The sequence below is a fragment of the Gallus gallus genome, chromosome 1 (assembly GCF_016699485.2).
Source record: "Gallus gallus isolate bGalGal1 chromosome 1, bGalGal1.mat.broiler.GRCg7b, whole genome shotgun sequence".
Taxonomy (NCBI): domain Eukaryota; kingdom Metazoa; phylum Chordata; class Aves; order Galliformes; family Phasianidae; genus Gallus; species Gallus gallus.
In genome coordinates this window covers 155,558,615-155,574,561 of record NC_052532.1, presented here as the reverse complement: position 1 = coordinate 155,574,561, position 15,947 = coordinate 155,558,615, and the positions used below count along the sequence as shown (strand labels likewise).

Below are 15,947 nucleotides of genomic sequence, written 5' to 3'. Positions count from 1 at the left end.
TCATAAACACGGCAACTTCCTGCCAAGGTTCCCACTGCTAAATCAGGTTGAAGCATGGCATCCTTCACAGCTGTGACCCCTGAATGCACTCATGCTGCAACTCTGTCTGCTTCTATTAACTACACACAGCAGTGAGAGAGCATTTCTGCTGCTGCATCCAGAACAGCCTCCTCTCCTCTCCTCTCCGCCAGCTCAGAACCTGCCAGCACGCTCCTGCGGATAGCAGAGCAGCGTCTGTTGTTTGAGAAATAACACCGTTTTCATTATTATTTTTCTTTGCAGTTGGCAGTTTGTGGTACACCTTTAAATGCACTGTGGTGACAAGTACATAATCCTCAAGGCAGGATCCCAGGATCAAACCATGCGTCAGTCGCTCCTCTAACCATGCAGACTCGAGCACGCAAAATAAAGCTCTTGATTAAGGGAGCGATAAAGGACAACCTGACTTTTCTTACGTAGGTGAGTGAAAAGGGATAAATTAAAAAACAAGCAGAGAATCTATGCGCTCTTTGGTGCTCCTGTAGAGGATACATTTATTGCACAGCAGGACATTAAATGTGTTTTCCTATACGCTGATAAATTATAAATGATGTGTGCCCTATTTCTTGTAGTACCACCTTTCTGATAATCTCTTGCAGGACAGAGTCAGCTAATAGCAGCCTCGGCATTTCTGACCTTCCCTTAGTCACAAAATTTCAATTTCCTTCTTTAAACAAAGAGTTCTGCCTGCAGTTCCCTACAGTCACCATTTTGCTTACCTAAGGCCAACAGTTCTGTTGGACACGTGCATCATAGCACCTTGACACCACACCACAAGCACATGAAACCAAGAGGAGCTTCTCTGGAAGACAAACATTGAGCTGCCCCTCTAATGCTTTTGGCAGAGACATTTCCAGCCCCTTCAACTCATTCCATGTATTAAAACCTCAGCAGCATTCAAACTGTGAAGCTGCCAATCACCAACAACTTCTGCTGCAGGGACAGAAAATGGGAAGAAAAAAAAAAAGCCATCCCTCTTCCCCTGCTTGTTTTGTGCGTGCCCACACCTCCAGCTGACCCAGAGCATCATGGCAGTGATTAAAACACAGCAGCTGCCCCAGCTCTCAAAGAGCCCAGCTGGCAGAACCAGCCAACTCCCAAGCAGAAAAGAATAGATACATACTTCTTTATTGGTTCTCCTTCTACCGCTCAAGTCTGAATGCTCACTTTCATTCTGACCAGAGGGGGGAAATCTCCCTTTTGAACATAACCCGAAACATCCAGATACCCACCCACGCCTGGTGAGTAGGAAGCCTTCATGAGTGTCATCAGGTGCTGCACAACCTTCTCTCCCCAATTAGAAGCAAGCAAACCTGAAACTTGTTATGGCAGAGACAACCTTCCAAACACAAGAAGTGAGGCAATGAACTACAGAAACATACCCCATACAGAAACACGCTGTACCTTGCTATGCTGCTTCAGAGCAAAAATGCTCCTGCTCGGAAAACCTGGGGACAGTGCTCAAACTGAAAAGCCTCCCTTTCACACTGCTGCTATTCTGGCCATGGGCCATCACACAGGAAGCCTGAGAAGCAAAGTAGCGAGAGGGATGTGAAAGGCTACAGGGTGTGCTGAAATCCAACAGGACAGCGAGGAGAAGAGAAAGAGTGGCAGCGCACAGAGCTCCTCTGATGCACTCAGAAGACCAAGGGGACAGAGACCGAGCTTGACAGGAAACACAAAACACTCCATAAGACAACTGCCCTGCTGCTAAAATAAGCTTTCTTAATTAAGATTAAATGCATACCAACGTGCTCTTATAAGAATGCCTGCATCCATAAGCCTTGCTCAGACACAGCCTTAAAACACTATCAATTCTTTAGATCGACGTGCACATTAGCACACAACTCCTGTACAACCGGACAAAGAAACACCACCAAGGCTGCTGCCTTACCCCAGCCCCAGTTTGCACAGTTGGTGTTTGGGGACTGCAGCATGCCAGTTCTGCACGCCTGGCTGGAGATCAGCGGGCTGGAATTGCAGCAATCAGGTGGCACAGTCCATGTGCTTTCCTGCTGACTGCTATTCTGGCCCATGACCACCCTACACCTCTCCGTGATTACATCACTAAGGACATGAGTCACCCACGTAAGACATCAAACAAGGCCCAGATGTGCCCATGCTGCAGACAGAAAGCACCACTGGCAGCAGTCATCTATGCAAATACAAGAGGAGATCTCCGAAGGCAAAAAGGTCTAGACTGCATTATGTCAGAACGTAAACTAACCAACCGTCTCAGTACCATGCAAGTCACTTACAAAGTCATCTCTCCACTTCAGAAGCTTCAGTCCTGTTTGCTAAAGCTGCCAGTTTTCAGAGCCTATTTCTCATTTAAAGCCAAAATGATTAAATGACTATCAGAAATGTTCATCTTCACTTACATCCAGTCAAAAAATACACATGGATGGTTTGAAGGGACAAAATCTATTTATGATGGCTCACCTAAAACCATCAGCACAACAGCACAAATGTTTAGCACTGTGGTCACACATACAAGACCACAGGGCACTTCTGCACGGTGATTAGGGGAGCACTTTGCTTTCCTTCAGATGGACAGCTGCTGGCAGCATCACAGAGCTGCTGTGTTCCTAGCATACCTCCTGAGCATCTCCTCTTTCACGGTGCAGCAGCAAAGCCCATAATTCTACTTCTGATAGTCTAAAACTGCAAAGGAGGAACCTTGAGAAGGAGGAAAATACACTAAAACGTGGAATGCTGATGCACAGAGTAGAAAAGTGCATCAGCTCCAAATACTTTGTGTGTGTTGGCTTGTCCTCTATTCATTTTTAAGACTCATCGTTACTATCAATGACTCTATGATCCTCCTGCATCCCTTCCAACTCGGGATATTCTGTGATTCAAAAATAAACTCAACAAAGCTGATGGTTTGCCATGTGAAAAGGGAAACTTAGTGGGTGAATTACAAGAACAGGAATAGGACGATCCTGAAGTACAGAACCACAAACTGCAGATAGCCTGATGCACAAATGAAAAGCAGATGGAGCCGTTCCACTCTGTACAAATCCTGCATACCTGGAAGAAGTTTTGGGAACAGGTTCTCTTTCAGTGCTTCAAATTGCCTGGCTTGCACACAGCAATGAGACAAACCCAGCTGAACAGAGCAGCCACCCAAGCCTGTGCTTAAGGGTAATCCTTCGCAACGAGAGGTTCTTAGGAGATAGCCCTACTTGTAACAGAACAAGCATTACTTAGACTAATGCTGCAGGGTGACTGTGAGAGCAGCTTTATGCACAGCTTTCAACTGACTTCTATGATCACTTTCACAGATTTTCTTTTCTGTGAATACACAGAAGGAATACAGCCTTTCTGTGAGTTTTACGCTAGACAACAAACTAATCCCAAACTGGCAGTTTAGGCGTACAGATGAAGATTTCAGCAACAACTCATTCAATAGGTTATTTCAGATGAGTGCTACCCAGAGTCAAGGTGACTGCAGCCCAGAACACAACTGAAGAACTGAGGACTCTTTAGCCAGGCAGACAGTCAGAGCTTCACTGTCAGTGCAGAACTACAGAGATGTCAGTTTTGTTCATCACTTAGGAACTGATACGAAGGAAAGCACACAGGAACACCAGCAATTATGTACCGCAGAGGCGCTGGGAACTGCACACAGAGGATTCATTTCAGACTGGACACAGCCACACACCATTGCAATGGCTCAGTGGTACAAACAATGCCCGTGATGCAACCGCAGGCAGACATCTGGGCTGGGCCACAACCAAGTACAGAGCTTCCAGATGAAGAAGGCAAATAAAGCCCCCTTCAGGAAGGATGGGGGGAGGCAAGGAGAGAGACCCTGCTGGAGACGCATCAACTTTTTGGCAAAGGAGAGATGTCAGTGGTGAAGCCCTCTCCAGTAGGAAATGCAGTGCAGCAGCAGCTGGGAAGCAGCACAGCTGCAAAATGCGAAAGCACTCAGGAGAGGTTAGGGAAGGAGTCGGGAGGCAGGCCTAGCCAACCTACAGACTACATACCATAATCCTCCTGGGGCTTGAGGAGCATGTGACACATACCTCACACCTTGGAGGAGATGAGAAAGACAGCAACAACACTCTGGAGATCTCACTTCTCCAGAGCTGGACACAACAGCATGGGAGTGGGAGCAGCAACGCTGGCCTCAGCAGAGCCTGCTGGCTTGCCTCCTTCTACAGCTGTGTGCTCTGATCACCCAAACCCCTGTGGCCAGCACAACTTTCTCCTGCACACACACGGCTGCCTCAAAGGACTGGCATGTGCACCATAAATACCAGCCCACTCACATCAGAACAGTAGCCTACCTTCTCCTTGCTACCCACAAGACATTAGTGGAAGAGTTGTTGTGGGAGACCAAACACCATGAACAGAGGAGAATGAGAAACATACATATTGGCATATAAAATGGAGCATGAGCTGACAGGATGTGCAATTTCCTTTGGACCTTCCAGAGCTACAACTCCATCAGAGAGGACAAGCCTGTGGGGAAGGACAACTCAAGTTTCAACCATGGATGATGTTCCTCTGGATTAATCACACTATTTGTCACAATACTGTCCTCCATGCACAGCAGTGTCCCTTTATGTTGTTGTTTTCTCTGATTACTTAACAAGCAAACACAAAAGGAATGCCTAGAAAGGCTGTAAGACCCAAACCACCTAGGCCTCTTAATCAAGGCTACTAATCCTCAAGGGTAATAACAGCCAAGGCCCGTAAGTCTCTGCACTTGTTCACGCCAGCCATTTTCTGTTCTTTCAGTTGGCCACGATCATCTGTAAGTTCACTTTCCCTCCACTTTCTCTTGGGTTACTCTATTTCTTAGAAACGGAGGTTCAGAGATTACATCACAGCCTTACGCAAGGGAAACTTTTGGATGCCACTGGGCTGACACAACTCAGATGAAAACTTGTGATACTGAATGGAGGAAGGGATAGGCTCGGGCTTTTCTGCACAGCCTCTGAAAAAAAAAAACCAACCATTTACATTTTTCATCTTGGCTTCATTTTAAGAGTTTGCTGGTGCTCCACACAGAACACATCTCCAGACCAGCCCTACCAACGCAACTGTAGTACTGGATTAACTTATCGGGCACTTCAGGGAAGCCTAAGCATAAAACTTAATTAAAAACTTAATCGGTGCCCTAAAAATACTCGGTTGAGGTTCTTTTTCCTACTACCCGCAGAGAAAAACAAGCTTTTAGAACAGTGCTCTGGCAATCTCCTCTTACTGCCTGCATACAGGAGGAGAAATTTACCCTTTTTGAATTGCTTTTGGGACTAAAGAGCAGATAGCTTTTCAGAGGGGGATAAGGAAAACAACTACTTAAAACTACTTTCTCCATCAAGTCTGAATATATTTACAGGTGGGCAAAAGGTAAAAGTGAGGGAATAAACTGGAAAGAAATACACTGGAAGGAATGGTAAAGTAACCCAGGGAAGAAGAAAAAAGTACATATTTAATGGAATAACTCCACTAAGTTGTGCAACAGAAAGACAGGAAATGAGAATAAAAGACAGAAGAAGGTGACAAAACACAAAGATTTACACATGTTCCCATGCCATTCCTTCAGTGACCAACTGATTGATAACCACCCCTTGCACGCTACATAAATCAAGTCTTCAGAAAATCTTTAACTTCTACAGTCGCTGTCGTAGAGATACATAACCCTCCACAACTACAGCAGGTAGGATTTGTTATTTTATTTTGATTTTTTTAATTCAACACATCCTAAGAGAAGAATAACGCAGGAAAAAGGTTACTCCAACTGCACATCTTGCACTATAAACTGAGACTGGATTTCAGCTCACCTAACATCAGTTATCTATACGCTTACTTTTGACTAAAGGTAATGGCCCAAGGCTTGCTCTGTAGTGAAGGAAGAAGCCAACCACAGCCATACAACAATTTATCCTCTTTTCAGATTAATTTATGTGATGGGTGATGATACATCACCTTTTTTCATTGCTGACAGAGGAAATCCAGGGAACTAGCCTAAACTAGGCTCCTAACCGCAGTGACTGAAATTAGGGGAAATGACTTTCACCCTAACAGGGTCTTCGATTTGTTTCTTTCCAGGTGCCAAACAGTTCTGTAGTCTAGTGCAAATATTATTTGCACAAAAATACTTTGGGCTTCAGTTCACTGGGGAACAAAGATGGAGAAAGAAGTCAAGGATGGACAGAGGCCCATTCTTTAAGTCAACGTTAAGTCAAAACCAAAGAGGTCTGATGGTTCTTTGCAAAGGTGCCTGACACTTTTTAACTTCTTTTCTGATGCTTATGAGCTGAGGAGCACTGCTCTGGATCATCTGGCAATACCAAGCATCTTACTGGTGACTTCATGGAAGTCACTTTCGGGGAATTAGCTCCAAATGATGCTCATTGGCAGTCTGAAACTTTCCAGGAACATCTACTAAAGAAAAAAAAACCACACACACACACAAAAAAACAGCATTAAGAAGATCATAAAGGTTACTGGGGATGAGAGAGAGAAAAGTGAAAAAGAAATCCACCACCTGGCTTGCAAAGTAGTTTCACTTCTCTGTAGTGTGGCAGGGACACTTCTGAGTAGAAGGGGTAAGGAGGTTGGCACACAACACTCAAACAACTGTGACTTACTGCAGTACCTTTAACAAACTGTTTGATGCATTTCTTCTGGCTGCTGTCCATCCCACTTTATCAATTTATTCAAAGGAAGCATTAAAAGCTCTTCAGTATCTCATAATTCTTGTTACTGCTGAGCAGAAGCAATTGCCAAGTGAGCTATCTGTCCCACAGAGTCTGTTCATGGCTGGGTGTGGAGGTTCCCAAAAGTTCAAAGTAGAACTTTTCCAAGTTTCCAATTCCCAGGCGCGTATGAGAGCTGAACTGCATAGAAAATTTTAGGTGAGAAATCAGAAAGACACATCAGAGCCACAATCTGCTAACTCCTGCTCAGGATTCCTTGAGGAAACTCGGAGAAAACAACACAAAATGAATTTCTTTTCACTTCGGACACTCCAGACATCGGCTCCAGCTGCTGCTGAAGACAGCGGGGAAGGAAGCAGCCATGCTTGGAGAAGCCTCAGCCCTCTAAGGAGATGGGAGCACCAAGTGCCAGCCCTACGTAGCCTCAAAGGAAAGATCAGCAAGCAAAGTGCACACAGTGCTCTGGCCACGGAGCAAAGCTCTAGGCAGCCAGTCCTGCCTGCAAATATATATGCAATCATACGAGGCTAGGGGGAGGGAGCAAGCATCTAATCTCTCTGACAGCATTTTCAGCCAAAGACATAAAAAGTAGTCTTTTTTCAAGTCACATTTCTTGTTCAGCTCTGCATGTTACGACACACAAGTTAAGCACTACGCCAGTAGCTAGTGTCACTTGATAGCCTACTAAACCTTTGTTAAGCAAAAGGATTTGCATGCTATTATCAACAGAACCATAAACGTCCCAAGCTTCTGCAAAACCCCCCCAGCTGTGATTAAACTGTGACCACCGCCTTTTCCCTTTTTCGAGTGTCAGTGGATGCAGCAGCACAGCACCTCCCCTCCCCTGGCCAGATGGTAACACAGCCCCGGCCTGCCCTGCCTACAGCCTGCATGGGCACATGCCCTGCAGCCCTCAAAGCACTCAGCGCTGTCGGCCACCACCTCTACTTCGCTCCATAGCATGGATCCATCCCACTCCCCCGAGGAGCCCAGGCCCTGCTTATCCCTCAGCCACACCATACCAGTGCACTGCCCCAGTACCCATCCCTCTGCTTCCAGCCCTCACAACAAATGACTCCTCTTCACCCATCCCAAAGAACCTTACAAATTTTACTACTTCTAATAGTGGGTTGGTTGACATGTTGTTATTTATTTTTAACGTGGAGCTCCTGACCAGGAGGGCTCAATATCTACAAAGTCACAACAGAAAGACAGAGAGACCAAAAAAAAACCTCATCACACAATAAGGGGAAAGCTACTCCCTTGTAAAACAAAATGTCTGTGCATAGACAATAGATTGGTATGTCCGTACATACCCTCGGGCTGGATATCAACCCACAAGACGAAACAGGAGGAAAGAAAGGCTATAATGAATCATAATAAACAAAATGTGAGGGGAAAAACAAAAACAGGGAAGTCTTTTTAAATCGTTTATAAGCTAAGGGAAGCTTAGCTTGATGCACCTCAGGTAGCAGTCAGGAGTAAGCCAAAAAGAGCAAAGGGCCCCTGAGCGTGGCAACCATCACTGCTGCATTTTTACTGCGTGAGCAACAATTGCACTGAAATGAAGTAAACACACAGGGTACAGCACAGGGACAGTCAAATGGCCAATGAGTGGAACACGTAGAAAATACTGTACTTATACACGCAAACATCGCTATAGTACATACTTCAGTCACTCCAGCAACAAAAGGGATTTGTCCACCTTTAAATTTCCTTATCTTTGATCCTAATTCACTGAGACCAGCTGTTTTCCAACCAGTTTTGTCTGACTTGCTTTTACTTTTGTGGGTTTTTCATTACGGTTTGAGGCTCGTTTGTTATTCTCTTGTTGGGTTTTGTGCTGGGTTTGTTTTTCTGTCTGTCCTGTCCTTCGTTGTTCTCCTTTGTGTTCTCTTGTTAGCCTGCTTGCGTCCATCCACCGCCAGCTTTCTTAATCCTAGACCCTCAGGAGTTTGTTTGTGAACCCCTTACTAGAAGGGAATCCTGACCTCTGACCAAGGGCTTGTAAGCACTGCAAACAAAACAATGAAATTATTTGAAAGTAAAACATTTGTGATATACTCACGGACAGTAATCTCCAGCAGAACAAGAAAAGCACAGCTCAACTCTGTGATGATGCAGAACCACCGATTAACATAATTGAATAGCTTTTGTGCTCTCCTAGCAGATTAAACAATTCAGAGTCACCAAGCCTTTGGATAGACCCAAATGAAGAGATCAGCTTCTCCTCAAAGGGACCACACGTGTGCTCTCTCTCTGTTATTCTCCATGCCCTTCTGGTCAGGCTCTACTGTTAGTGAAACTGAAGTGTGCTAGAAGTACTGATTTAATTGTAACAGATCTGAATAGATCTTGGCAAACAGGATGATCGTAGTAGTCGCATACTTTCTGTAAAGACTTATTGAACAGCATTCATTTGGATTCTGATTACAGCTCAGTATCAAGGCACAAAAAAATAGTGTTATACTTTACTTTTCTAATTCGAGCTTATCAGAGTGCCAACGCACTAAACAGACATACTGTAAATGTTCATAAACTTTGTGTCTGGAAAGAACCGAACTGTCCTCCCTCACTTCATTCTAGCAGAATCACTGAAAGCATATACTTCACTAAAGTCAACCTCAGTGAGGCCTGAACCCATTGTCACTGCAATGCTACCATCTGCTGCAGTTAAATCTTCCGTCCCATAAGGACTCTCATATGGTACACCGAAGAACCAAAATCTAGCTAACTATTGCTGTTGTTTTCAACTGTTTGAAACCATGACTGAGGCAAAGTTCATGTCACTTTGAAGAGTTATGACATCAGGTACATCTCATGCCACTCACAATTTGAATAGACAGCGATGAAGGGAGCAGTTTTTGGAAAAGGAATACTACCAGCTTAGCAGGATTGACATTAAAGCAAGTTTTATGCCTGTGAACCAAAAACAAACAAAGAAAAACCCCAAGATGTACCTGGAGACTATTATTATTACGGAATATGTATAGTATGTATAGTTTATCTATAGTAGTCTGTAAAGAATGCCCCTTGCGACTATCATATTTTTAATTAGGAATATATGCCCATTATATCTCAATGTCTCGATATGAGAACTAATGCAAATAGCTGAGCTGTTTCAAAAGCAGACACACTCTGAGTACCCAACTTCAAGCCCTGTGGGTAAATTTTCAGACTAATTTTGCTGTTTCAGCAGATCAGCAGAAAACAACCCTGCATCTCTAGATCACACCTCAACTGTCTCAAACCAGTTTAACGCAACCTCCAGCTTTTGGCACCTTTATGAGAACGCTGCTCTCCCCCATCTATTATCATCATTTGAGTCCAAGAGGATTTAACGCTAAGAGAAATTTCCCAGAATCACACAGACTGTATCAGGAATGGAAACGGAAAGCCCCCGGTCTGCACTCCCACAGTCATCTTAATTTTTCTCTGCACGTTACTGCATCGTTAACTGGCACCTGCTGATGGGAAATGGGTTAGAAAAGAAGTCAGTCCTTGTTAAGCGTATTTGGAGAAGGCTGTTGACCAATTACCTGGTTACGTTTCAAAATCCAAACAAGAGAGGACAGTGTGAGGAGGACCCCCAAAGAAAAGAGAGAAAGAAATACTACATTTGGACACTAATTAACCAGGAACTGGCAACAAAACAGAAGAGCCTTCTATGAACTAGAAGGAATGTAAGTGTAAGCTCAAATTCACAGTTTCTTCTAAGTATTATATTCACATAAGAAAGAATAACGGTGAAGTTCTTTTATTTTCCCAGTTTTGCCATTTTTTTTTTAATGATCAAGTTACCTATTCCCTCCTACCATGAAATGAAAGTAGACAGAGTCTACATTCCATTCCATTAATATCTTTTTTATGACAACGCAATTACACATGAGCGGAGGTGCTGTGCATTTATTACTGATGAAACCACCTCACAATCTGTTCAGATTTTTAAACTATGTTAAAGGGAGGGGAAAAAATACTTTTATTAAAAAACAACAAAACTTGAAGCCTGGTCACAATGACAAACCATAAAGATCAGGAGTTTGTAAGTGTGCAGTCATGTATACTACAGGCAACTTGGTACCAAGGCTGTAGAGCCCTGAAAAAGACCTTCACTTTAGTTATCTAAGAACTATGCAGACAAGCCCATCCGCACCCCCAAAGTGTCTGCCAACTATAGAATTTTTCCACTATTACAAATCCAAACTGTCTGATGAAACCATGAAGCAATAATTTTACTTTGGCTGCAGCGACATTCAGGACACAGTCGACTGAAAAGAATACACTGCCCACACCAAAGCTGCTAGCTACAGAATTGGATACCCACTAGTTCTGAAAGTGAAACTTCACCATGCACTGTCCCTGTCATTTTTCAAGGGAAGGACTAGTTTAAAACATATATATATATATTTTTAAAATTTACTAGGGGCTGTTTAACATGCAGTATTTTATCTCCTTTAGTAGATACTCTTCATCAAGAGCTTTCACTTTACACTTCCAGTAAATACAAAATTAACACTTTATAGCTTCCGTGCCATGAGTTATGTCTTATAAGACATAAGTCTTATAAGTCTTATAAGACTTATAAGTCTTGCTCATTTTTATATGGTCACTCCAGCTGTACTCCTCCTATTTGCAAATTTGCATATACATGTTGCAGCTGATTTTCTTGATGTTAATACTCAATCATGTGTTTTACAATATTTCATGCATTTCACTTTTCAGCTCAAAAATTGGCCAAACAGGAAGAGAATGCCTGCTGGTAATTTAATCCTTCCACAAGACTCCATTTGCCACATTAATCTTTCCCTCTTTAACCCCACATTTCCCATTCTCCTAGTAACCACACCATTTACTCGTGCCCAGTCTATTATATTGCTGTTCTGTCAATTTATTTTCCAGTTGCATTGGGTTTCCATTTGAATCTAGATCAAGCAAGTCTGACGGAATCCTAAGATACTTTTTTCCTTACAGTTGGAAAGAAGGACTCTGAACACCTTGCTAATTCCATTCCCATTTTCTTCCTCACTCTCCAGAGGATATATCTGACATTCGTACTTGGGATCTTACCTCATAGGCCAGCCTGCACCAATGCTGATCTGATGAACACACATTGGAAGTTATGAAAGAGTCAATTCAAACTCAAAGGATAAAACATCTCCAACTTATCTGTATCTCTCATTTCAGCATGATGTCACGGAGCTGAAAAAAAGTCTCTGCTACTGCTAAAGACAAAAACTCCTGTAATCACACTAGACTGCTGGCACTCACCCACAGAGAAGTCAGATACTCTGTCTAGAAAGCTCTAACACCATGCAGCTCTCATGCCTGGACACAGAAGCGTTTTACAGTTGGGGGTTCAAAGACACCGCAGGCTGAAGATGGGCAAGAAAGAGGTGCTTACTTTCTATTAAAACTGATATTTCTGCCTATCTGTGATTAATGTCATCCCTGACTTTTTTCATCACCTTACTCCCAGAAGTCAGAACAACCTGAAGAAAAAGCCAATATACCTGAGGACTGACATTGATGCTGTTTCTCCAGAGCTATGGCAAACCTGCAAGACACTCTGAGCCTTCAGTATTACTCATGAAACAGCTAAGTACCACCTATTTTGGAAATCTGCCTATACTTGATAGAAACAACAAGAAATCTAGAGCTGCCAGCAGGAACAGGGAGGTGATCATCCTTGTGTACTCAGCTCTGGTGAGACCGCACCTCGAGTACAGTGTTCAGTTTTGGGCCCCTCACTACAAGAAAGACATCGAGGCCCTGGAGCACGTCCAGAGAAGGGCAACAACAAAGCTGTGAGGGGTCTGGAGCACAAATCTTATGAGGAGCGGCTGAGGGAGCTGGGATTGTTCATTCTGGAAGAGAGGAGGCTCAGGGGAGACCTTACCGCTCTCCACAACTTCCTGAAGAGAGCTGTGGCAAGGTGGGGGTTGGCCTCTTCTCCAGCATAACTAGCAATAAGACTAGAGGGAATGGCCTCAGGTTGCACCAGGGAGGTTCAGTTTGGATACAGGGAAAGATTTCTTCTCCAAAAGACTGGTCAGGCATTGGAATAGTCTGCCTAAGGAGGCACTGTTCAGTCACTATCCCTGGAGGTGTTTAAGAGGCGTTTAGATGTTGTACTAAGGGACATGGTTTATTGGAGAAATATTGGTGGCATGTAAGTGGTTGGACTGGATGATCTTAGAGGTCTTTTCCAACCTTGGTGACTGTATCATTTTATGAACATCAATATTCTAACACAAAAATACCAAACACTGGAAGCTGAGATGTTTCTGCAGGACTGAGTTCTTGCAACCATCAATTTACTAGAGACACCCTAGAAAAATGAAACTGGAAAAGTGCAATAGGGCTGAAGAGTATTCTTTTTTCATGATCACTGCCTTAGGGGCAGCATATCTTAGTTACATGGCTACTATTCTAATGAGTAAGCAATGTTCAGAAGACAAGCATCTCAATAAAAGGGTTATTCTGGATCCTTTTAAGAGTATCACACCACTATCTCTTACGTTTCCATCGTTTAATACTGTGATAACTCTCCATCCACATTCGCTGTATTCCTTCTAAGTTTAAGTACAGTGCAGTAACTTCTGTTTAGCTCTCATCTAGAAGCATTTAGTTTACAATTGGTCCTTCAATATGAATTTCTGTTTGTATTGGCACAACAGCTTCTCATGAAAACAATTACAAATTTAGCACAACTCTATTATGCTACAACTCCTTGTTTCTGCCTTGACTTACTGTGCAGTAGTCCATGCAGTTTATTTGGTTACACAAAGAACCACTGTTCATTTCACATAAATTATCTTTTCAGGATGTCAAGCAGATACTAACAGAAAATGACATCCACTTTTTTTGGATCCATGTTCACGATCGTCAACAAATGACCAGGTATACCTGTTGTTCTGCCTTCAGCTATACAGGATTCTACCTTCTCCAAGTCCACAAATAATGAAAACAGACAAGCAAACAAAAAAGTACAAAAAAAAAAAGAAAAACAGCCTGAGACTCCTCAAGCAAACAAACACTTTCTCGCTCCTCTTTCTGTAAAGGAAAACACCAACAAATCTTCTCCTGATTTACTGACCTCCCTTTAGCTTAAAATCTCTGTACACTCTTTACCAACAGGAGATCCCCGATTCCCTCCTCCCATGAATTAATCTTCCTGCCATTTCACAGTCTCTGCCACTATCATTCGCAGCCTCTGCGTGTGGCAAGCCAAGAGCAACTGTCTTCACAGGGTATAACTAGCCACAGTACAATTGAAAAAAAAAAAACAATTTAGCTGAATCCTTCCTTACCATCTGTAACTGACATAAACTTCCTCACAGCCTTCAGGATGTTACGCCTTATTTACAGAAGCAATAAATAAAGCCCTTCTCCTCAGTTAAACCAACTTGATGAGGAAAGCAATGATACTTACCTATGCATAGATGGCTTTTGTGGTCTCCTATCTGTTCTTACTCTTAAATCCCACAAAATATATATGGTCCATACATATAGTTGTCTCATCTGTGACATATCATCCTACGGATTTCAGAGGTTCTTGCTTGTCAAGCCACCAGCACCTCTAGATGTTTAATAGCCACCTCTTCAAGCTCAACTTCAAGCTCAACTTCCTACCTTCAACTCACCACTTCCAGTATGAAATGCTCCTGCAGTCACAGATGTAGGAGGACCTAGATTCATCCTGCCTTAATTAAGAAAACCATACAAGACTACCTTAAAGCCACTCACTACAATGTCTTTATGTCCACCAAGCAAGGAAAAATAAAATACTCCTTATAAATCAGATGCAAGATATTGTTAAATTTCTAGGGGAAAAATCTAAATGTTTGTTTGGGATGCACAGGTTCTTACACAGGTTAGAAAGAGAAGCACAGGCCTGCATGCACATATTCTTTCAACCATTTGTCCATAACAACGCACCATACCTCCTTACAAACTGTGCCTCGCCACACTCTCATGGTCATGACTATGAAACAGCCAGCACTACAGTGAACAGGCAAACAGGGTGGATTGGCATTTTCCTGGAGAAACCTAAGATCTAACTTCTGCTCTGCAGGCATTCCTCTCAATAAAAAGGCAGGGAACATAAGGCTATCACATTCCTTACTTTGGGAAGAGCCTGAGGTACCTTTCCATTGACAGCAGCGGTGGCCACTAAATACCTCCTCCACTCTTGCACAGTCAGAACAGTTTCAGGGGGTTAACAGTCAACTGGATTTGGAAAACAGCCAAAGTAGAGCATAAATCAGCAGAACCCAAGAAGTTAAACCGTTCATCATGGAGAATCAATGACAGTAGATTCAGTATAAGTGATGACTACAGCCAACAGAGGAGGAACAGGCACTCTGTGAGAGCAATGTCAACAGTGACTGCAAAAGCCACTGACACTAAGAGAAGCAGATATAAAACCACAGTCAGAAATACAATTGTTAGACCAACAGAAATGTGGTTACTTACACATTAATGAGCACACAGAGGTGTGCACTCTCCACTCTACGTACAGCTCAGCCCTCCTAAAACATATACAAAACTCTGTTGTATGATCTTTCTCCCCAACAGATGCTTCGTCTCCCTAAAGATGAATATAATATCAGCTTCAGGATGCCGTGTATAGTACACATATACTACACATATACTATACACATACACTATGCTGTGTATAGTATACATATACATATAGTACACATATGTATAGTACACACTCCAGGGATAAGGGTACTTTTATTCTGAAAATACTAAAAAGTCCAGCAAGACAAAAACTACAATCAGCAGTCTTTAGAAGTAAATATGTCTATGTATCCCTATACAATAAGTTATCCAGTAAATGCAATTCACTTGCCCGATGCCCCATCCCCAGAGGTGTTCAAGGCCAGGTTGGATGGGGCCCTGGGCAGCCGGGTCTAGTATTAATACGAAGGTTGGTGGCCCTGCCTTCAGCTGGGAGGCTGGAGCTTGATTATCCTTTTAGTCCCTTCCAACCTAAGCCATTCTGTGATCCTCATAAACTAGCCTACATAAACATAATAAAGAGCATGAAAAATTACCCATCAAGGTGCTTGGAAACATTCGGGAAGCATGAGAAGAAAAAATCCCAAGTTGCAGTCCACCAGCTGTGCACTAGTCAGCAATGACTTGATTTTCACAAACATGTATGATAACTTCAGTGGGAGATGAGTTCTTTAACACAGGTGCAAACAGAGCCAAGGATCC

General features: G+C 43.1%; 1 protein-coding gene across 8 annotated transcripts in view; it reads right to left on the bottom strand.

Moving 5' to 3' along the window:
• Window positions 1-15,947, bottom strand: part of KLF12 (Kruppel-like factor 12) — a 262,674-nt gene that overhangs the window by 230,295 nt on the left and 16,432 nt on the right. The window lies entirely within an intron of this gene.